Here is a 22,705-nt window from a genome sequence, read left to right as displayed (position 1 = left end):
CATCGGAAGACGGCCGAAAGCAAAGTAGAGTGTTTACATCCCGGCAGGCGGGCCTACCCGCCTACCAGATGGTAGTTACTGCCTAACAACCTTGTTCAAGAATTTAACAGCCATAATTCCAGCCCACGCTGATAGTAATTCCTGATGTAGAGGACCGAGGGTTTGCATATTGTCTAGGAACAAGTCTAAAACCCTGCTTTACCACTAAGGTCCCCACTGAAGCACCCTTAATTAAACCCTGGTTTACCACTAAGGTCCCCACTGAAGCACCCTTAAACCCTGGTTTACCAGTACTGCCCCAAAGCACCGATTGATGTTGAATTAATCTTGTTGGATGGTTTAGGGAGTTTCAATGCTCATGCAGATATTACCTAAGTAATGTGAACAATTTTTATTCCATTGTTTTTTTAATACACATCTTCATATGAGCCTCTTCTGTAGAATTACCATGGTGTACTAACCTAGCCTAGTCCTGTGTGGTACATTAATAGGTGAAAATTACACTAGCTTACTAAAGCTATAGTAGTATAGCTAGGTACCTATAGTCGATTCATTTAAAATAGATTCTTGTGCCTATGAGACGTTTGTTTGGCGGCCTCTGATTGGATGGTAAAGAGAGGTAGGCTGCTCGCTCAGTGTGTCATTATTTTCGTCTGTGGCTTAGAAAACTAGCAAAATGTTTATATTTCTTCAATTACCTCACGCTTTGCTCAAGATAGGAAAGATCAGGTCATACCATAGGATTTGGTATTAATTGTGCACTAAGTCCTCTGTTCCTGAAATCAATAAGATAAAACATAAAGGAGTTACAATGAGTAAAAGTGAAGAGGGAAGCATTTAATTCTTTATACCTATTTTTACTTATCATTGGATTTTGCATTATTAACGCCATCAAGATAAAAAAAACTTGTGTTTTCATACACCAAATACACCCTGAATACGCTGGTACTTTCAGATTTTAAATGCGTGTAATATGTGAAGAGAAAATGAAGAATATGTCTAATTATGTTGCATCCGTAAATGATTCAAGTTTGACGGTATTGCAGAGAGAATGGGAGCTGCAAGGCGCCGTTGCGTGTTTGAATCAACAAGAGATTTGAGCTGCCAATTAGCATATATGGGTTGCAGTTTCGACAATATTTTGCTTGTTATATCATTACATATTCTGTAATTAAATATACAGAATTCCGATTATGACTGCCGAACATTTTCAATTCAATATCATATAACTATGTCTGGACATATCTGATAAAGGAAAAAATAATAATAATCAGATGGATGCATCTGGAATCATTAGCTCAGATCTAGGCGGGCCGCGGGGAATTCAGTCCAGCAAAGAAGTTGAACTCTGTGGACAGACTTCGCACTCTTTAACTCAGCCTAAGCTTTTAGTCAGGTTGTTTCTGAATATTGTTTCTAATTTTATTTTATGAATATATTTTCAAACGAAAGAGATATCAGAAACTTTTTTGAGTGATATAAAATGATAATCTCAGTGAAGAAATAAACAACAAAGAATTAAGAAAGATTAACTTCCTTTCAGACTGAGTCAAGTATGGATGCAACATTTTCAGACATATTCTTCATTTCCTCTTTACATTACATGCATCTAAAATCTGAAAGCACCAGCGTATTCAAGGTGATTTTATTGTTTAAAAACACAAGATTTTATTTTCTCTTGATCACATAAATTATGCGAAACCCAATGATAAATAAAAACAGGTATAAAGAGTGAAATGTTTCTCTCTTCACTTTTACTCGTATATCCTTTGTGTTTTATCTTATTGATTTCAGGAAAATGACAATTTGTCCAAAATTGCATTTTTCCTAACTATAAACAAAACCTGAGGTCCCTGTTTACAATAGGAAGGTACTAGCGCAGCTGGATAGGTCGTAGCTTCGAACAAGGGTTCGGTTAGTTAACTGCTTGTCCGACAGGCGCGCGCGCGCGACTGGGAGGTAAACAAATCACTTTTGCTTTTGGTCCAAGCAAAAACTGCAGAGTGAGGGGTGGCATGAGGTGGGGCTATGGTGTAAAAGGACCTCTAGGTTTGTTATAGTTAGGAAAAATGCAATTTTGGACAAATTGTCATTTGTTCCGACACGGCATACAAACCTTCGGTCCTTTTACAATAGGAATACTCACTTCTTGGTGGGTGGAATCTGAGTCTTTTGTGAACAGACTGGTGTTCGCCCAACCTTGGAAGCCTCCTGGTCGTAAGAGCGAGGGAGGGATCCAAGCCTCTGTCCGATTGATCGGGGTGTGCACCGCAGGATCAATGGTCAGACCTCTGGACCGAGTACTAAGAGAGAGGCAAGCGTATCTCTCGTACCAGCAATGTAAGAACTTGTTCCTGTACAGGAGCAAAGATAAAGTCATGGTTTTGACTCTTGTAGGCATCCACTTCCCCCCCTTGTAGAAGGAAGTGGTGGATATTCTGCTCCTATCCCTAGTGAAAGGGATAGGATGGGGCTCTGTCATATAGCTCACCGGCATCTCGTCCTTATCCAGCAGGGTGATGACCGTATCCCTCTACCCACAGGTAGAGGGGTAGAAAAAGATAGAAAGAGAAGCCAGTCACTTTCTCATTCACTATCTATTCATACAGTCACACCAGGGACTCGATGCTGTTCAGCCTGCTAGGTCTGGGTTAGCTAGACGACGTGTTGAGCAGCCACCACGGGTCCTAAGGAAACCGATCCAAGGACCTATGAGCAATATCCAAGAGGTATAAGGAAGGTGCCGGTGGTCTGGTTGTACCAGACCCCTACCTTCCATACCTGCGCCACGGAGAAGTTCTTACGAAACGCCAACGAGGGGCCAATACTTCTGACTTCGTGAGCTCTCGGACGGGACGTACGGATGTCGTCACTACCATCAGCCTCATACGCCCTCCTGAAGACCTCACGCAGCCAAGGGGACGAAAGAGTGTTCTTGATACTTCTTTCTTGGTGACCCCGTTGCTAACGAAGAGGCGTCGACACTCAGGCCCGAGGTGTCGAGTTCTCTTCAGATAGCGCCGTAGCGTACTCCCAGGACAAAGCAGCATCTCATCCACATCATAATCTGCATGAAGTTCCCGTACTCTCTTCGCCGATGCCAGGTCCAGCAAGAAGAGGGTCTTGTGAGTTCCTGGGTTGGCAAGACCTTTGGAGGCTGCTCTTAAGCAAGGGGATCTCGAACGAGTTCGAGATGTCCAATCCCGTCAGTTTCAGGACGAGCGTCAAGGCGGCTCTGTATCCTTTGACTGTGGGAAACTTAGAGGAGCTTCCTCGGCGAAGAAAAACGAGGAAAACCGCTACCTGCTGAAGAGTGGCTCTGAGAGGAGATAGGCCCCGTCTACGACACCAACCACAGAAGACGGCCGACTTCCCCTGGTACACAGCTGCAGAGGACTGACGGACGTTTCCAGCCATCTCTGTTGCTGCGCTACAAAAAAAGCTTCTCGTTTGCAAGAGATGGTGGATAACAGCCAGCCGTGAAAGACGTAGGGGGACTGGACTGCTCGGTGTACCGCTCGAACGTGTGGCTGGGCGAGAAAGGTTGTGCCAATGGGGAATTTCTCTCGGTTTCTCTTGGCGAGAAGAGCCAGCAGGTCCGGATACCAAATGGCCTGTGGCCATTTTGGGAGCCATCAGGATCATCCTGAGATTCGGGATGACCAGTGCTCGACTGATCACCTTGCGAATCAGGCTGAACGGGGAAAGGCATAGGCGAAGAGGTTGTCCCACGGTTGTTGAAGAGCGTCCTCTGCAGCTGCCCATGGATCCGGCACGGCCGAGAAGAACACCTGGAGCTTCCTGTTGTGCCGGATGGCGAACAGATCCTCGACTGGTCGCCGCCACAGGTCGAAGAGCCTTTCCGCCACGTCCTGGTGTAGAGACCATTCGGTCCCTATCACCTGATCCCGACGGCTGAGCGTGTCTGCTACTACATTCCTTCCCTGGAATGTAGCGTGCCGACAGCTTTATTGAGTGCGCCTCGGCCCACTCGTGCACCTGCCGAGTCAACTGATACAACGGGAGAGACACTAGGCCCCCCCTGTTTTGTTGACGTAAGCCACCACCGTGGTGTTGACGTACATCAACACCACTGAGTGTCCCATCAAGCGGTCCTGGAACTCTTGGAGAGCGAGGAACGCTGCCTTGAGTTTCAGTACATTGATGTGAAGGTGCTTGTCGTTCTCGTACCACACTCCCTGAAGTACGCAACTCTTCCAGGTGTGCGCCCCATCCCTCGGTCGATGCGTCTGAGAGCGCTGCATGTCCCCGGGGGGAGAATGCGCAGAGGCACTCCCTCTAAGGGGTTCTGTCGTTCCCAGTCACCCGGCTAGGTCCTGCCCTCACCTCCCTGTGTCCGTGAAACAATGGAAAGCTTGGGGGATCCGTCGCCTGTGACCAACTCTCCTTCAGGTCTCCCTGAAAGAGGACCGCAGGTGAAGACGCCCGTTAGGGACTGGCTTCCCGAGTGACGACAGGTGTCCGATCACGACTTGCCAATCGCTGAGCTAACCCTGTTCCTCCGCCGAGAACAGGAACTGGTTTGGCTGCCTCCCTGAGTCTGCTGATCCGCGAGTCTGCGGGGAAGGGACTCGCTCTGCTACCGTGTCGATCAGCATACCCAGGTACTTCTCCATCCTCTGCTTGTGCTCGAGATCGGATTTTTCGAAGTTCAGAACGATCCCCAGATCGCGACAGAACTCGAGCAGTCGATCCCTGTCCTGTAGCAACTGCGAGCGGTAGCTCGCCAGGACTAACCAATCGTCGAGATACCCCATCAGACGTATCCCGTGCGAATGGGCCCAAGCAGACACCAGGGTGAACACTCGCGTGAACACCTGTGGGGCGGTTGAGACCGAAGCAACGTGGCCTGAGCTGGTACACCGTCCGTCGAGGATGAAGCGGAGGTACTTTCTGGAGGACTGATGAATGGGTATTTGTAAATACGCATCCTTCAAGTCCACTGAAAGCATGTAATCGTTCTCCCTGATAGAAAGCCCGAGCACTGGCGCGTGCCGTCTCCATCGTGAACCGGGTCTGGCGAACCAAACCGGTTCAGGGGAGAGAGATCTATCACCGGGCGCCAGCCTCTCGTAAACTTTTCCACCAGGAAGAGTCGGCCTGTAAAAGCCCGGTGACTGATCCGTGCCAAGATTTCTACAGCTTCTCTTGCTTCAGCATGGTCTTGATCTCCTGTCTCAATGGCTACGTCCTCTTCGATGCCCCTGGAACGTACGCCTGCTGTTGGACCTCGTTGCCGTAAGGAGAGAGGGAATGGGGGAGGAAATGGATACTCGCTCGCCTTCCCAGTGGAACTAGCAGTTGGAGAAGAGTAGTAGCAGCCATCGCTTTGCGGCGATGGCCTCTCAGAGTTCTGGGAAAACGTATCGTCAGGAAAAGAAAAAACGTTTTTCCCGAGGAGGGTTACGAACTCTCACTGTAGGTAAGGGTCTGCCGCCACACCTGTGAACGTCGTCTGTGTGGGGCTGATCGCACCTGACAGGAGAGAGCCGATACCGCTCCGACTCATTCAAGTCCTCGTCGAGGTCGAAACCTCAGGAGACCCGAAGGGGTATTTAAATACGGTGTCCGAAGACACGTAGAAACGCCTCTGTCGCAGTAGAGGAGATGAAGTAGCTTGTTGTTCGACCGTCCAGAACTGAGAGAGCCTTCTTGTCCGGAGACGAGAGACTACCCGTTCAACACAGTCGGCAAGCTCCGATCGCGGCAGACCCCCGCCTCGATTTGGGTTCCTCTCGGGCCCCAAAACGACTCGAGCCGAGACGTGGCTCTGCTGGTGGGAGCGGCGATCCTTCCCCGAGGTCATTGTGCTGACGAATCAGCGCCGTAACCTCGGCAAAGTTCCTCTGGATCTCGGAAGTCACAGCATCTTGCAGAGTGGGGACCGTTTAAGCCCTTCGAACAAGAGCATATTCCGAGAACCTTCCTCCTAAGAAGGGGGAACAGCGGACAGCCCTCTCGGTTCTTCCCCATCCGACTTGCGCATACGTCCTGGCCGGTCCAAGAACCGTGCTGGCACATAGGGCGTCGTGGTGGGATCATGAGGGGCGCACCCCTCACGATCACTCCTCAATACCTCGCTCCTCCCGGTGTAACCCGAGGAGGATTGAAGGTACGGGAGAGGCAGACCTGACGCTCCCTCCTCGCTCGCTGGCAGAACCAGCAGGCTTGGAGGGCTGCAGGCGATCGTCAACCCCGCGGTGGCGATCGAGCTGCAGGCCTGGTCGAACCGTCTCGCTGTGGAGAACGGCTGGACTGAGCACCAGCGGCCCCGATCTCGAGTGTCAGAAGAGCTGGTGCTGGTTGCCGTACCCGATCGCTCTCTGTGAGCGACGGTCAGGCGACCTGCAGGCTCCACTGTCACAGTGAGACCGGTGCTTGTCCTCACGGCACGTCACTCGCTGGTTCCAGCCGTGGCTGGCACCGGCGAACGGAGGACCTCTTCCCAGCCTCAGCCCGTGGCCGGTCGTGGACCGTCACGTCCCCGGGTAGCCAGCTGTTCGCCGCGAGAGCGAGAGCTGGTCTGGTGAGAGTTCGCGTGAGCGGCTGTCACCAGTCTTCCGCCCCGTGCCGTGAACCTGACGCTGAGCGGACTCAGAGGTCTGGTTCCCTGGCTGCACGGTCGCTGGTAGGCGACCGTACACTCGGTACCTCCCGCGAACGAGAGGCCGAGACGGACCCTGATGCAGTGGCAGAAACCACTGACACCAGGCGAGGAAAGTACCTGGTGTTAGCCGGAAGCAGAGACGGGCCCCCCCCCCCCCCCCCCGCTTCCCGAAGGAGCAGGAGGACCAGCGGAAGGAACCCTCCCGTCCCACCGAGGTGAGACGGGTCCCGAGAAGCTCCCGAGGGAGACTTCTTAGGAGAGGGAGGAGGCAACCTTCTTCTTCCTCGGCTGTGAAGCCTTTAGAAGTCGAAGGGGGAAGAGGCGGCAGCCCCCCGACGACGATGGAAGAAGATGAAGACGACGACGACGACACCTTCCTCCTCTTCTTCGTCAGCTTCCTCAGGACAGACGTAAGATCTGCTATCCTCCAGGGCGGTGCCGGGGCTGCTGTAGCCGAAGCCACAGGGCCCGGACGCACCTGTACAGACAGACCAAAGTCTGGGGTAGTACCCCACCACGAACATGGGGACGAACATCAGCAAGGTATGGGCATCTCAGGAACAGCAGGCACAGCCAGCACAGCCATCGCAGGGACAGCCAGCGGCAGCAACGGCAGGGACAGCCAGCGCAGCAACGGCAGGGACAGCCAGCGCAGCACTGCTGACAGCGCATGGACAGTAGCAGAATCGCAGGTACGGCAGGCAGACACCGGAAACACAGGAAGTGGAGCAGCAGCCAGCAACATCCTGGTACCGGCGGCAGGTCCAGGGGCGCGCTCTAGGGCAGCGGAAGTGTGGTCGCTGCAGCGCGGCAACCACGAGCGGCGGCGGCACGCCCCCCTCTCGTTACGGCGAACGGCACTTCACAGCGGCTGTAGGCAAGACTGTTACCACGTGAGGCGAGTACCAACCAGGTGAGGAGGGACGTCGTCACCTGGTTGCGTGGTCACCACTCCATGGGTGACCGCAGTAGGCCCAGACGAGAACCGCGAGCCCCTGGACACTAGCACGCCCTGCAAATGGAAGGACGCCCAATACCTCACCAAGGTCCACCCTCGTGGTCAGTAGCAACCCTGCGGAAATTAACAGTAGTAGCGATTAGTGGGGGGAAAGTCCCCTCGCGCGGGGGGGTGAGCCCTCTCCGAACGAGTGGAAGACCCCTAATATAATTGTACATCGGGCACCGAGCGCCCTCCCCCCGCGCTCGACGGATCGCGGGCGAGGAGAAGAACGCCGATAACCTCCCCCCCCCAAGGGGAAGAGCCATCTGTGGGAACTGAGCGGGGGGGGGGGGGGTTCTTCTGTTCCCCACCCCCGCACAGTACCATGTACCCAACAACAATATCAGAGCCCGAGAGCAATCGTGCCATCGGCCCGAATGCAAGGGCATAAGGATCAATTCCCTGACTGAGCGGAACTTGAACCAAATACATATTGATGCAATCAATAATAAGGAATAAAATGAAAATGCATCTTGCAAAACGATTCACTTCACAATGAATAAGGGCTCGGATCGAGCGCATTTGCGCCCTCGGTACCGAGCGCAAGGGTGAAAGGATTCATTCCTTACCTTTATGGATCAAGGTTTCTAGAAACCTTGATCCATAATGAATTGATGCAATCAACAAATATATGAAAATGAAAAGACTACTGCGCTTGCGATTCACTTCATACAAATAAAAAGGGGAAGGATCAATTCCCGGGAATAGCGGAAACATTGATCCCAGTAAACAATGCAATCTCAATAAAAAATGAAAATGAAAAAGAACTGCACTTGCGATTTCACTTCATTCAAAATAAAAAAGGGGGAAGGATCAATTTCCGGGAGCTCGGAAACTGAACCAACATGAGTATTGCTACAATCAAAATAATATATGAAAATGAAAAAGAATACTGTACTAGCGATTCCACTTCCATACTGAATAAGTTTCCGTGCCGAGCGCATTCGTTCGGCAACGGGCATACAGGTCAAAAAAATATAAATGAAAAGAGCACTTACTTACGATTTTCATCTACACCTTTCCAACCCAATCTACGCTCGGAGCGAGCGCTCCCGCCCTCGGCACCGAGCATACACCATACGAGGATCATTTCTGGGAAAATGAATTCCCGCACTTACGCCCTTCAGTCCCGGCACTCGGGTAATCGGAGGGCGTGGTGACACCAAGATCCTTTAATTCACAATTGAATTCAATGAAATGATTGTACTTACAATTCAGTTTCACTAGATAATTAGAAAATAAAAACACAATCATGCGAAAGCAAACGACGATGAAGCGGGCAGAGAGCGATGATACACGTCCACACGCCAGCAGGCCGAAAGCAAAAGTGATTTGTTTACCTCCCAGTCGCGCGCGCGCGCCTGTCGGACAAGCAGTTAACTACCGAACCCCTTGTTCGAAAGCTTACGACCTATCCAGCTGCCGCTAGTACCTTCCTATTGTAAAAGGACCGAAGGTTTGTATGCCGTGTCGGAACAAAGATCATTTAGTTGTACATTTAATACCAAATCCTAAGGTATGACCAAAATTTGGTATTTCTACAGAAGCAGTCTGCACGAACTGCAAGGAACGTAACCGCTGATACGACATCCACTAGGGATTGGGGGCCATCCAATGTATTTTGCAGTGTTTATTACTGGCCCCTGGGGGGTTAACTACAGTCGTCCGAATAAATATTACTTAAAATTCTTGTTCAGTAGGTAAAACTGCATAGAAAAACCGCAACTGCCATAGTCTAGGCCGCCGCGGATAAGTACCCTAGAGCAACCCAAAACTTTCCTATCGTTTGCAAATCGTGAGAAAATTGAAGAAATATAAACATACTATTGCTAGTTTTCTAAGCTACAAACAAAAATATGACACACTGAGTGAGCGGCCTACCTCGTGGTACCAGCCAATCAGAGGCCGCCAAACAAACGTCGGTAATTCTAAGCCGTCATTCCGCAGTAAAGTAGACTATGGCAGTTGACGTTTTCTAACGTTATTTTACGTACTGAACAAGAATTTAAAGTAATATTTATTCGGACGATTGTAATTAAACCCCAGGGGCCAGTACTAAACACGGCGAAATACATTGGACGCCCCAATCCCTAGTGGATGTCGTATCCGCGGTTACGTTCCTTGCAGTCTGTGCGAAACCATTCTTTAGAATTGCCCTGCAAGAAACGTAACCGTAAATGCAACATCCACTAGGGATTGGGGCGTCCAATGTATTTCGCCGTGTTTAGTACTGGCCCTTGGGGGTTAATTACAGTCGTCCGAATAAATATTACTTTAAATTCTTGTTCAGTAAGTAAAATAACGTTGGAAAACGTCAACTGCCATAGTCTACTTTACCGCGGAATGACAGCTTAGAATTACCCAAACATCTAGGTAGTAGGCACAAGAATCTACCTTATGTGAATCGACTACTAGGTAGCTATACTCTGTTTTTTTTCATCTGTCCATCCGCCTGTGATGTTTTTGTATGGTAACACTGCGTCCCGGGCTTTGGATAGTTACGCTATTTATAAGTTTTAGGTAAATAAAAGGATATCTGGGTGTACATTTGCAACTGAAAAGTGTTTTAATAATTTACTGTATGCGAATTAGGGTAAAAAACCGCATGGTACGGGGGTGGACCATGTACGATCAATGTGTACAACCCCAAGAAAAGTATATTATAACGCGTCTCCTGACACCGGAGTAGAGGCCTTTAGCTCCGTTTCTCACCAACAAGAAGTCGCGTCTGATGCCCATCTCTGATGTCAGGACGCGTTATAATGTACTTTTCTTGGGGTTGTACACATTGATCATACATGGTCCACCCCTGTACCATGCGGTTTTTTACCATACACCATTAATATTCGAAATAGGATATTACCTATTATAATCGCTGAATGTAAGCTGAATGTAACTACTATACCTAGGCACTACCTACCTATCTAAAGCCCGGGCCGCAGTGTTGCCATACAAAAACACCACAGGCGGATGGACAGATGGAAAAAAAACAGAGTAGCTAAGTCATGCAATACTATAGGTAGGCTCAAGTCTAGCCTAGTAAGATATGCCTAGGTACAATAGACTAGCCATAACCTAAGCTACCTACTACCTAGGTACTAGGCTATAGCCTAACATAAGCCTATCCCAAAGAACAACGCAATACTATGTATAGGTATATAACCTACGTAGTACCCTACCAAGTCTAAGATTATCAAATTAAGATACCCAGCTCGGTACTACGTAGGTAGTAGCTAGGTTAGTAGGTAGTACTGGGTATAGGTAGTACCTAGCTAGTACGTAGTAGTGGTAACCAAGGCCTCTAATTAATGTGTCCAACCACTGGCTTCGTAAGCCCTGATTTAATTCAGTTTTGAACTATATATTACATCAAAGCTGAATAAAACATTGAGGCTTTCAAAGCTCTGCCAGAATTTCACGAGTAAGAGAGAGAGAGCATCTGATTTGCTCCAATAGTAAGGAGGTCCATTTCCTCTCCAGTCAGGGAATTACCCAATCAGACTTCTTCTATTATCATATCCAGGCAAAATAATGATGCTAAACTAACATTAATATAGCAATACCCTTTTAAGTGACTCACCACTTGTTTTGGAGTGGCCATTTCTTAATTTCCGCGATGAAACACAAGTAGAACACAGATAACACCTCGAGGAAAGTTACGACACTGGCACTCTTTTCACTGTTTACATCGTCATCAAGTCCAACGTTGCCGATTGGCGATTTTGCGACTCAGATCATATGTGAAACGTCTGCGACATTTGATGGAGTTTTTTTTCGAATTTAAGATACGACTGGCTCACATTTCCCCTAATGTCTATTAAGTCTTTAACTGTCTGAAAAAAGGTGGGCGTACATTTTCATCTAGGGGTGGCGAAGTTTTGCTTTTTGTGCAGCCTGTGGACGAAATGCGTATTTAGACTATTTCTCAGCACTTCACTTTGTTGCTTTAAATTTCGACTTATTCGTCGAAGAATTCGCTCTCGACACAATTCCTTACGGTAAAGTTATAATTAATTTTGTTTGCGAGTCCTTAAAAATAAATGGTCTTGATTTCTACACGAAATTGCTTGAAACATAAAAGCACACATCCTCTATATAGGTATAGCTTATGACTTTGGTTTTTTATATATATATATAAATAATTATCATCCTATAAGTAACAGTAATATCATTTCAAAATAATAATTTGCAGTTTCTTTCCTCAGTAATTTTGAAAACTATAACAGATCGAATTATAATCATTTTACCTACCAAAAACAGCGAACATTTCACTGCGTTTGTCCAAGTTTTTCTTTTAAAATACAAAGTTCCTCACGTGATATTCTGATAATTTCACCTTTTATTTATTTGATCGATAACTCAAGAGACAGGTTACAGTCTAAATCCAAGATTATGTAAAACTGTTGATAATTTCACCTATTATTTATTTGATCGATAACTCAAGAGACAGATAATTACAGTCTAAATCCAAGATTAGGTAAACTCTTTCTGACTGTGACCCTCGAGCTCTTTCTTTTAGGTTAGGGCTGCTGTTTCCTTCCATATCATAATATTACCCAAGATCCCACTCAGTTTTCTCACTGTAGCTTATTTTCTACATTACTTAAAGTCTCGTAAGTAGTTCGTCAACAGCGAAGGCCACAAGGCCGCTCCACATTTCTTCAGCGTGACATTACATTTTTGTGGGTCTATATTCTCGTAAAATGTTTACCTATTTGTATATAATACGTTCTGTTTTCAAGATAGTTTTTCAGATATATAACTGCATCACTTTGGATCCGCCTATAGTTTCCATCTTCGAGCAACAGGTCTAAAAATGCACAGGTCGAAACCAGAAACATGATCTAGCAAAGATGAGACACTGCCCTTCCTTTCTCCTGTCGTACAAGGCCAATAATGACAGGACGTAATTTGTTGAGTCTTCCTTTCTAGTGAAACGGTCTCGTTGTCCCTTGGGGAATGATTGCCTATATTTAGTTTGCACTTGATTCAAGACCTTTAAGACCCACAAAACGCAAATCCAGAGGAGTCCTAATTATTTTTTATCCCCCCTCCCCACAACCCCTCTTTCTACAGGCGCCATCTCCCCAGGGTCCCAAGTGACCGGGAAAAGTGCTGTATATAATTGAGTAATACCACCTTTTACAGGTTTTGAGGGTCACTGATAGTGTAGTGGTTGCATTTGGCAATGTTCTCAAGGGTCGCTTGTGTGTGTGTGTGTGTGTGTGTGAGAGAGAGAGAGAGAGAGAGAGAGAGAGAGAGAGAGAGAGAGAGAGAGAGAGAAAGGGTGTGAATGATGAATGGGTAGTTGCAAGTGAACTGCTTGTTTGGCTGGTGTGTTGTCTCTGAGAAGCAGTCAGTCAGTGAAGGCATTCGGAATTTCGGAGTGAGGAGCAGTCAGTCAAAGAAGGATTTCAGCGTGAGGGGTGGTCAGTCAGTAGAGTCGTCCGTGTTTTTCACATAAGTTTGGTTTTTGAGTAATTGAGTTCATTATGCTTGAGTTCGTATGGTTGTTGAGTTGTGAGTAATTTGTGGTATCTGATGTAGATTGTTGTATAGTCATGGTGATTGTTTGTGTTAATGATTTATCATGCTTTGTATGGTCGTTTTTTTTTTTTAGTGTTCAGTGGTTTGTTGTTTGATGTTTTCTTCACTAGCAGTGGTAAAGTTGTTTTTCGATGGCCATATAATGCTGAAAGCACAGCTTCTCGTCCTGATTGTGTCAAGTTTCCTGGTGAGAAAATGTGTTTGAGATTGTGATTTTTGCCTTGCTGAACCAAGTTTCCTGTTAGTAATTAAAGTAATGTAAAGGGGGAAGTGTGGTTGGGGAAAGTTTGTAAGCCAGGAGTGGTTAATGTAAATGAGGGGAGGTCTTGCTTGCTTTTGTTTTTTTAGCTTCTGATTCTGCCACATAATTATTGGCGCCCAAACAGGGATTGAGTGGTGGTTGTAATAGGACGTTTAGGACAGCAAGGTCGGTATAAGTATAAGAATACATGGGTTAGGTTAGGGAAGTGTTTTAGTGATGGGAAGATGATATGCCAGCTTGATTTTTAATAGGGATAGATTTTTTTGAGGATGCATGTTGTGAGTGTAGACATAGAGAATGGGGTTCTTAGAAAGGGGGGTAATAAGATAGCAAGGACTCAGTATAGCAGTGTGTTTGTGGCAAACTTTGTGGGTATGACTGCTGTTGCTAGAAGCGAGAATGATTTGTTGAGCGAGGAAGAGATTGAGGAAAGGCCAGATAGGTGCCTGGAGATAAGTAAGTTGCGAGAATGCATTTTTGGAGGAGTGTGGGTGGTAGATTAGCCATGTGAGTTGGAGGTATACAAGAGCTTTGCAAAACGGTCTGTAGTGTGCAAAAATGTAGTTTATTTTTTGCACCAGGGAGGAATGCATGATAAGGGAGTGTATGTGCCGGTGTTTCCCAGTGACTCAGCCGTGAGTATGTGTCTGTTGTCCATGATCGGTTTAGGCATATGGGGAAGAATAAGTTATGGGAATGCATGAGAGAGATTATTTGCACCTGGGTTAAGTAAGATTTGTGTGGATGTGGCCGTTACATGTGAAGAAAGCCAGAGGGGAAAGTATCAGAGTGGGCATGTGACTCCGCCTGTAATACTAGTGCAACTGCAGATGAAAGAACCATTTGAAATGCTTGTGATTGACTGTGTTTCTTTAACAATGACTGCGAGAGTATGGAAGAAAGCAGAAGAAGGTAAGAAAAGGGAATGAAAGGGAAAGGCGAGTAATGCATGATAGGGGGGGTTAGTGTTAGGGTAGAGATGGTTGATAGAGCGTGCAATACAGATAAGCCTGAGGAGGGAATGGATGAGACTTACAGTGTGTGTGTGGGTTTGAGTTGACAGAGTTAAGCGAGATTTCGACAGGAGGGGAACCAAGTAGTAGGAAAGTGATCAGCAGTAAGAATGAGTCTCTTCAGGAGTTTGTCAGGAATGTAGATGAGGTGAGTGATTTGGTGACAGAGATACAGGAGATATTTGGGCAAGAGTTAGAATGGGTTGATGGGATTTGGGAGGACAGTAGCGAGGGAGATAGTGTGAGTTTGAATGAAAGTGGTATGGAAGAAGTGAATAACGATGAAACAGAGAGTGTATGAGGGGCCTTGAACAAGATCCAGAGGGCCCAGTATCCGAACATCCCTTGGTTTTAAGGAGGGCGATAAGTGTGGATGTTGTGAGTATGTGAGGAGATGTTGTCAAATGTAACAGGGGAGGAAATGTGGAGGAAATATGTAGTGGTTGCATTTGACAACGTTCTCAAGGGTCGCTTGTGAGAGAGAGAGAGATAGAAAGAGAAAGGGTGTGAATGATGAATGGGTAGTTGCCAAGTGAACTGCTTGTTTGGCGGGTGTGTTGGCTCATTGAGAAGCAGTCAGTCAGCGAAGGCATTTGGAGTGAGGAGCAGTCAGTCAAAGAAGGCTTTCAGAGTGAGAGGTTGTCAGTCAGTAGAGTCGTCTGTGTTTCTCAGATAAGTTTGGATTTTGAGTAATTGAGTTCGCTGTGCTAAGTTCATATGGTCGTCGAGTTGTGAGTAATTTGTGGTGTTTGATGTTGTAGATTGTTCTAAAACCTTGGTGATTGTTTGGTGTTTGTTTGTGTTAGTGATTTATCGTGCTCTGTATGGTCTTGGTGCTTGTTTGTTTTGTTTTTGTTTTTTAGTGTTCAGTGGGAGTTGATGATAGTGGTTTGTTGTTTGATGTTTTGTTCACTAGTAGCGGTGGAATTGTTTTTCGATGGCCATATTACACTGAAAGCACAGCTTCTTGTCCTGATTGTGTCAAGTTTCCTGGTGAGTAAATGTGTTTGAGATTTTTTTACTTTGCTGAACCAAGTGTCCTGTTAGTAATTAAGGTAACATAAAGGGGAAAGTGTGGCTGGGGGAAATTTGTAAGCCAGGAGTGGTTAATGTAAATGTGGGGAGGTCTTGCTTGCGTTTGGTTTTTTAGTTTGTGATTCTGCCATAGAGGCAGTTTCACTATGATTTTCAGATAGCTACAAGTAGGGATTGGGAAATGTGTGATAGTCCTGATGACGTCAAATAGATGAAAAAGAATTCTTCTGCATTTTAAGCTATTACCTGCTTGTCTGTTAAGTGACTGAATATGAAATTTAGGTCTTGAGGACCAAGTGCCAGAACCCATCAGGATTATTCAGTGCCCTAATGAAAATGAAATATATAGATTAGTGTCACAAATTAATCTGCAACTAGTTCTCTAGTACGTGCCTGATGGAGTTGGCTGATAGGAAAGTACCCAGCCCATGCACAAGTACAACTGAATTACAGATGTCTATGATTTTAACAGTTTTACTAAAAAAATAAAGTTCCTACTCACATGACTACTAATATAAAGGCATATACAAATGAAAGAAAGGGGCCATATTGCCCTTATGATAACACAAAGTAACACGTGGTCGCATGGCCCGAGAACCTTCTAGGACATTAAAAAAATTTGCTATCTTACAAAAAAAATGAATTCAATCACGATCCTGAATAGCACCACTATCACAAAAAACAATAGCTGAAACATTATGCCAACGACGGCAAGGATTTACTCTAATCATATCACTCACAATTGCCTTGTGGAAATACAAAAATAACTCACCTGAGCCGGAGCTCACCAACTTGTGTCTGCCTTTCCGGGGATCTCTCGAATGAAGGATGGTCCGAGGGGCAAGAAGTGGGTCATGCTCTTCAGAGCTAGTCATTTATCATATAACTGAAATTTACTATAAGAACTTCTTTTTCATAAGTTAAAATTGAGACAAATCAGTAAACAAGTTTGTATTCGACGGGCCTCAAAATCTATGAATTAATAATTTATATGAGAATAATGCAATCAGATTGAGAACCATCATGTCCCTGCTGCCACTCGGTATATACCGAGAATGGGTAAATGAGATAGTTGATGGGATTTGGGAGGACAGTAGCAAGGGAGATAGTGTGAGTTTGAATGAAAGCGGTATGGAAGAAGTGAATAACGATGCAACTGAGAGTGTATGAGGGCCCTCCTACACTTACGTAGGGGACCAGGCAGAATTCAGTCATGGAAAAATAGTGCACTTACTTTTTCACCACAATTAGTATGATAAATTATGAATATGTGAATGATACCAGTGTTTAATATGAACATAAACATTGAAGAAGGATGATAGATAAAACCAATAAAAAATAAATAATTTATAACTGAAAATATATACTTTATATATAATAGAAATGACTAAAATCTTTACTTAATTACTAAAATCACATCTCATTAAAATAACCAGATTCTTTCAGATAACCCATAAAGTTATCTACCTCAATACCATCATTTAAAATTTCTAAAATAGTCTTCCCACCTATTAAGTACTTTGCCATAAGGCAATTAAATCTAGGTCAGTGCACCAGCATGTCAGTAGATGACTGACCATCACAGTGAGCACAAACTGGGGCATTGGCTCCCTCTAAAATATAACTATAGATGAAGTGAGCATAGCCAATTCTAAGCTGTGTTAGGATGATCTCGAATCTTCCGATGCAATTAAAACCTGAACTCCAAGAAATCACAGTTTTTAAAAGTAAATTGTATTTTTCCTAATTATACAAACCTGAGATCCTTTACTTTAGGAGTTACCTTCACCAAAAGCTGAAAGTGGCTGCTAGACTTTTATAGCAAGGTAGTTCGGTAGTTAAACTACCGTCCAGGTAGGAGGGTTCCCCCCCTCATTTTGCTTTTGGCCCAAGAATAGCAGGATGAGGGGTGGCATGTGGTGGGCCTAACGTGTAAAGGACCTCAGGTTTGTAGTTAGGAAAATACAATTTTCTTTTTAAATTTGTGATTTGATCCTACATGATATACAAACCCTTGGTTCTTTACATTAGGAAGAACAACCTCTCAGCTACATCCTAGTGTAGGGACCACTCCATTCCTATCACCTGATTTTGGCAGATGAGTTTGTCTGCCACAACATTCCTCTTGCCTGGAATGTAGCTGGCCGACAGTTCCACTGAGTGAGCAATTGCCTACTCGTGCACCTCCATTGCCAACCTGTGGAGCTGTGAAGAAGTGAGCGCCCCCTTTTTGTTGATGTATGCCACTGTAATAGTGTTGTTGGTCATAAGCACCATGTAGTGGTCTACCATTCTGTCCTGGAATTTCTGAAGAGCCAGGAAGGTCGCCTCAAGTTCCAGGACACTGATGTGGAGGTATCTGTCATGTTAGTCCGACAACCCTGAGGTCCGTAGTTTCTCGAGGTGTGCATCCCATTACTCGGTCGATGCAGCTGAGTACAGGAGCATGTCGGGAGGGGGAGTACTCAAAGTTATTCCTATTAAGAGGTCTCTGTCATCCAACCACCATTCCAAATCCCTCCTTACTTCCTCTGATAGAGGAATGAGGAAGGATTGCGGATCTCAGGACCGGGACCAGTGCTCCCTCAATTTCCACCGTAGGGAATGTAAGTGGAGATGCCCATGGGGAACCAACTTCTCAAGGGACAACAGGTGGCCAACTAAGACTTGCCATTGCCGTGCTGGTTGTTTCTGTCTGGACAGAAACAGCAGCGCAACTTTCTTGAACTTTCTGCTGCGAGAGTATGCGGGGAAGACTTTTGCTGCTACTGTATCGATCAACATGCCCTGGTACTTTATCCTCTGCTTGGGTATGAGGTCTGACTTTGCTTGATTTATCACAATCCCTAGGGTGTGGCAAAACTCAAGAAGTCAATCCCTGTCCTGAAGCAACTGCAAGTATTAGGGCTTGTGCCTTGTATGATAAGGCGCCCTATGAGGTAATGTTAGACTAGCGATAATCTATACGCTAAGTCGGTTGGTATTGCACTTCCATCTTCAATGGAGTGTCTGGGGTTTTGTAGATCACTTACGAAGTCGGTATTATCTTTACGACGATGTGTTAAACTCATGGTTCGGTGAGGTTCTTGTAGAAAACACAAGGTATAAAAATAGTATATTCTTCTGAAGTTTTACATGATGAAGATCAGGTATGATTGTACAAGTCTTCTATGACGATAGCTTGATCGCTTCTGCCAATGATGATGGCTAATCCTATTCCTCTACATGATAAAGCTTAGGTAAAGAGGTACAGGTCTTCTAATGACGATAGCTAACTCTGTTCTCCTTGTCTACCATCTCTGTTACAAGTTATGAAGGAACAGACAGTAGTTCGAACATATGAACATACTATCAGATGACATAGTTTCATACGAACACACAATCGAATGAGACACGCTACAGATCACGTAGGCCGTTTGAATAATAGGTCGGGGTAGTTGTCTCAAGCAGGGAGCTTGGACTAATGTTTATAAACAATTGAATGACTACAGGTGACGGCATGTTATCTTAGCTTACATACTTATTGTATACGTCATCTTTAGCGTCTCTAGTCTGATCACATTCCTGCAAGCAATCTGGTTGACCTCTTTAGTTTTAGACTTTTATATATATGGACTAACATTCCATATTTTTATTATGTAAACACTTACATTAGCTCGGTCAGCTACCAAAACCAACTACTGAATATTACTCAAACTTGACTTGCATTTGACTTATAGGAGTGTGATACAGACACTATGTGAATATATATATATATATAAGTAAATAAAAATTCATGGTGTACATGAATTGATTCAAGTAATAAAATATAAACAATGATATTGGTAAATAATAGTGATCACATGATATATAATGATACAGTTTTTCACTTCATCTCTTTAAGATACTTATGCTACAGAAAATACTAATGTACTCTGATAATTGCATAGAATGAAGATTAACATGATAAAAATCATATTTTAACTGATAAAAAATTTCATATATGAATTGATAAAGTTATTAATGTTTATGCTGATTGATTCGTTGATTTTTATGCTAAATGTTATATATCTGATTCATTAATTCATATATTAACTCATAAATAACTGCAGATAATGGTAAGATATAAGGTAACAGATTGATTATAGGCTACCTGATTTGTTTATACATATGTATATGGATTCATATAATTATGATTAATATATGTGCACTTTAAATAGATTCCTATTGCGTACACGCAAAGATATATTTCGATTCCGTTATTTATGATCATTTATATATAGATTCCTAGTGCGTACACGCAAAAAATATATTTTCGATTCTGTTATTTATAAAACGATCAATTATATATAAGGATACATGATACTTTATATATATAGGATACATGACCGAGGTTATACTACTTCACTTTTAACTAGCTTTCGAACAACTTTTCGTCCATTACACAGTTCCAGACAACCACCTTTAGCCAATTGAAACGGCCTTTTTCAATGGTTAAAACAAGGGGAAAATTTGCCTGGGCGGGTCCAACGTTCTATTTTGCGCTCATACTTATTCTCTGCATCCTAAGCTACACGATTACGTTCGCGATGAATAGATCATCCCAGCACGAGTCCTTCGCCAGCAAAGTAGAGTTGAATATCCTTCGGGTCGTAATTGTCGGAAGTATGTCCCTTTTTGTAGTCGAATTCCCGACAGCCGCTGGAGCATTCCGCATTAAAACGAGATTAACGACGAGATACGGTGTCGGTCGAAGAAGTCCATGAAATTCCTTTCACATTGTAGGCGGTTGTTACCTGACTGTAGTCGTCCGCTGCGACGAACGATTTTTTGAAGTTGCGATGTGAAACTCTCGTACTGCAGGATACTGTAACCAGGTTCCATTAATCAGCCTGCAAGTGAAATTATACTTGTCACAAGGGCAAAGTAAATTCAGACGACATCCAAATACAGGGGAGGGGAGAGAGCCATTTAGACCAGACTTAACCCACATGAATTCGCTGATATTTCGGAATTCAAAAGAGTCCGCTGTACAAACTTTTTTATCCATGGCATTAACAATGAGTGAACCTATCCAGGTCTATGATGACTTGTAAAAATATCCATAATTATAAAAAATAAATAGATATCATTACGAATCTCAAAGAAAATTCGATATTACTGGTAGTAAGTTACTAGACAAAGAAGTGGAAAACGGAGCTAATTGTAAGAATGCCAGGCAACATAAGAGTCAAAGAGAAGATTAATCATGAGTCTATGTGCCCTAACAAAAGTTTCATATTCAATTTTCTCGTGCGCATCTTCTGAGGTTAACTATTAAAACATTATTAATAGGTAGGAGATGCAACGAAAAACCCACTATGTAACTAATTTCTATATAAACTTTGGGTTTTTCAAGAAAATGTGACATTTTCCCATGAATGTTTTACTTGAATTGTAATAGGCTAATGTTGCAAGTAAATATTTCATATATACATATCTTGATACTTCTAAATGTCTATGAGGTTCAGAAAAAAAAAAATTAATTCATTTTGTTGTTATAGAAATTCTATTTGCTTATATTGTTCATTAATTTTAAAATGATTACAAGTCCTTAACTAATTGCATTACACACACGGATAAGAATATGTTATGTGGCCCTGTCATGTGACCTATGAACCACATGTGAAGTTCATGAACTAAGCATTCCTTTCTCCAGTCAATCTGCTTTTGCAAGCAGAGACGACACACAGATGAAGCCTGTGTAAGCAGATTATTGAGGTTAAAAGGAACAAATGCTGATACGGCAATGATGACGTCGTCACTTGGCAGGAGATTGCTCTCAGCCAGCTAAGAGTTACGTTACTTGCTGCAATAAATACGACTTTAGGATAAATTTATTATCTTTTAATACTCAACCCACACGAAAGGAATGTCTGAAAAAAAAACAGTACCAAAATTGAACAATATATTAGTTTTATGTTGGCATTATGTTAAATAAATATTCCTTATTCAAACTATATGAAAAAGGTTTCCATACAAATTCTATATATATTATTAGCCCTGTATAAGATTCATATAGGATTATTCCATAGATAACATTTTCACTTCTAGACTTCCTGACTTTAAAATCTCTTTTATTTTATTTATCTTTTATTTATTTTATTTATTTTATTTATTTATTTTAATTTTATTTATTTATTTATTTAATTTCTTTTTTTTTTTTCATTGACTACGAATATAAATCCACCGGGACAGACAATATGTCAGTAGGTTTTGATATGTGTTTGAACTTTTAGCTTATTTGTCATTACTAAAGCGTTAAGTTAGAGTTCAAATCTTTACGCATATATATTTGGATATTTTAATGGTTACGTTTTGCTTATTGTTTATATTATCGTGATTTCCTTTTTTATTATAATTTGTAACCCTTCCGACTTCTTACGGAGTGTATTATATTGACTCCACTTGTATCCATATTTATTTTATTTTTTTATATTTATATTATTTTTATTTATATATTTTTTTTTATATATATATTTGATAAATTAATGTTGGCTTTAATATGTGGAAAAGTGTTCTAGCGACGTACGTATAAGGCTACTTGCGGCATCAATTCTATAGATACAAGATATATATGATAAAAGGTATTTAAAACCGCTAGAACCGCTATAATCAGTTCGGATCCAACATCACGAGTTTGTAACTCGTAAGACATTGACACTTCCTATTTAATTATCCGTTATTCTACCAAACCGATTGACTCTGGGTGATCAAATATATTATTGGTTTTCTTAATGGAAAGGAATTCACACAACGTGTTAAGGAGATTATTATTGATTTACACCACCCGAGTCACAGATTATTATGTGTTGAATTCCATATTTACTGATTTAGCACTCATAAATATTCGTAACGCACTCAATTGCGGTGTTTGTTTTTAGTGCTATTAATTCTATATAACGTGTCAAGGAACTATTAACACTAAGAAGTGTTTATTCCCTCTGTCAGACTCGTAATTCTGTTAATAATTCTACGTATATTCTTTCAAGGATTGATTTGGCACAGGATAGGCCCCTAACTGACAGGTGTCTTAGTGTATCCCTTGTTTTCATGACACGTGTTACAATTAGTTATGTGCTTTTTATATCTGTAAGCATTGTAGGCCAGAAAACAGTGATTTGGCTTTCTGTGAAAAAGGAGGGAACCCTGGATGACGGAATGCAACCAGTTTATGACGATTGGTATGAGAAAGATTATTA

The 22,705-nt window shown here is 43.5% G+C and overlaps 1 pseudogene; it reads right to left on the bottom strand.

Annotated features, from left to right (window-relative positions):
• LOC135206544 (lysoplasmalogenase TMEM86A-like) overlaps nucleotides 1-11,549 on the bottom strand; it is a 153,668-nt pseudogene extending 142,119 nt beyond the window's left edge.
• Between the last annotated feature and the right edge of the window lie 11,156 nt (nucleotides 11,550-22,705).

Source organism: Macrobrachium nipponense, chromosome 31 (assembly GCF_015104395.2).
Source record: "Macrobrachium nipponense isolate FS-2020 chromosome 31, ASM1510439v2, whole genome shotgun sequence".
Classification (NCBI taxonomy): domain Eukaryota; kingdom Metazoa; phylum Arthropoda; class Malacostraca; order Decapoda; family Palaemonidae; genus Macrobrachium; species Macrobrachium nipponense.
This window is presented reverse-complemented; position numbering and strand designations above follow the sequence as displayed.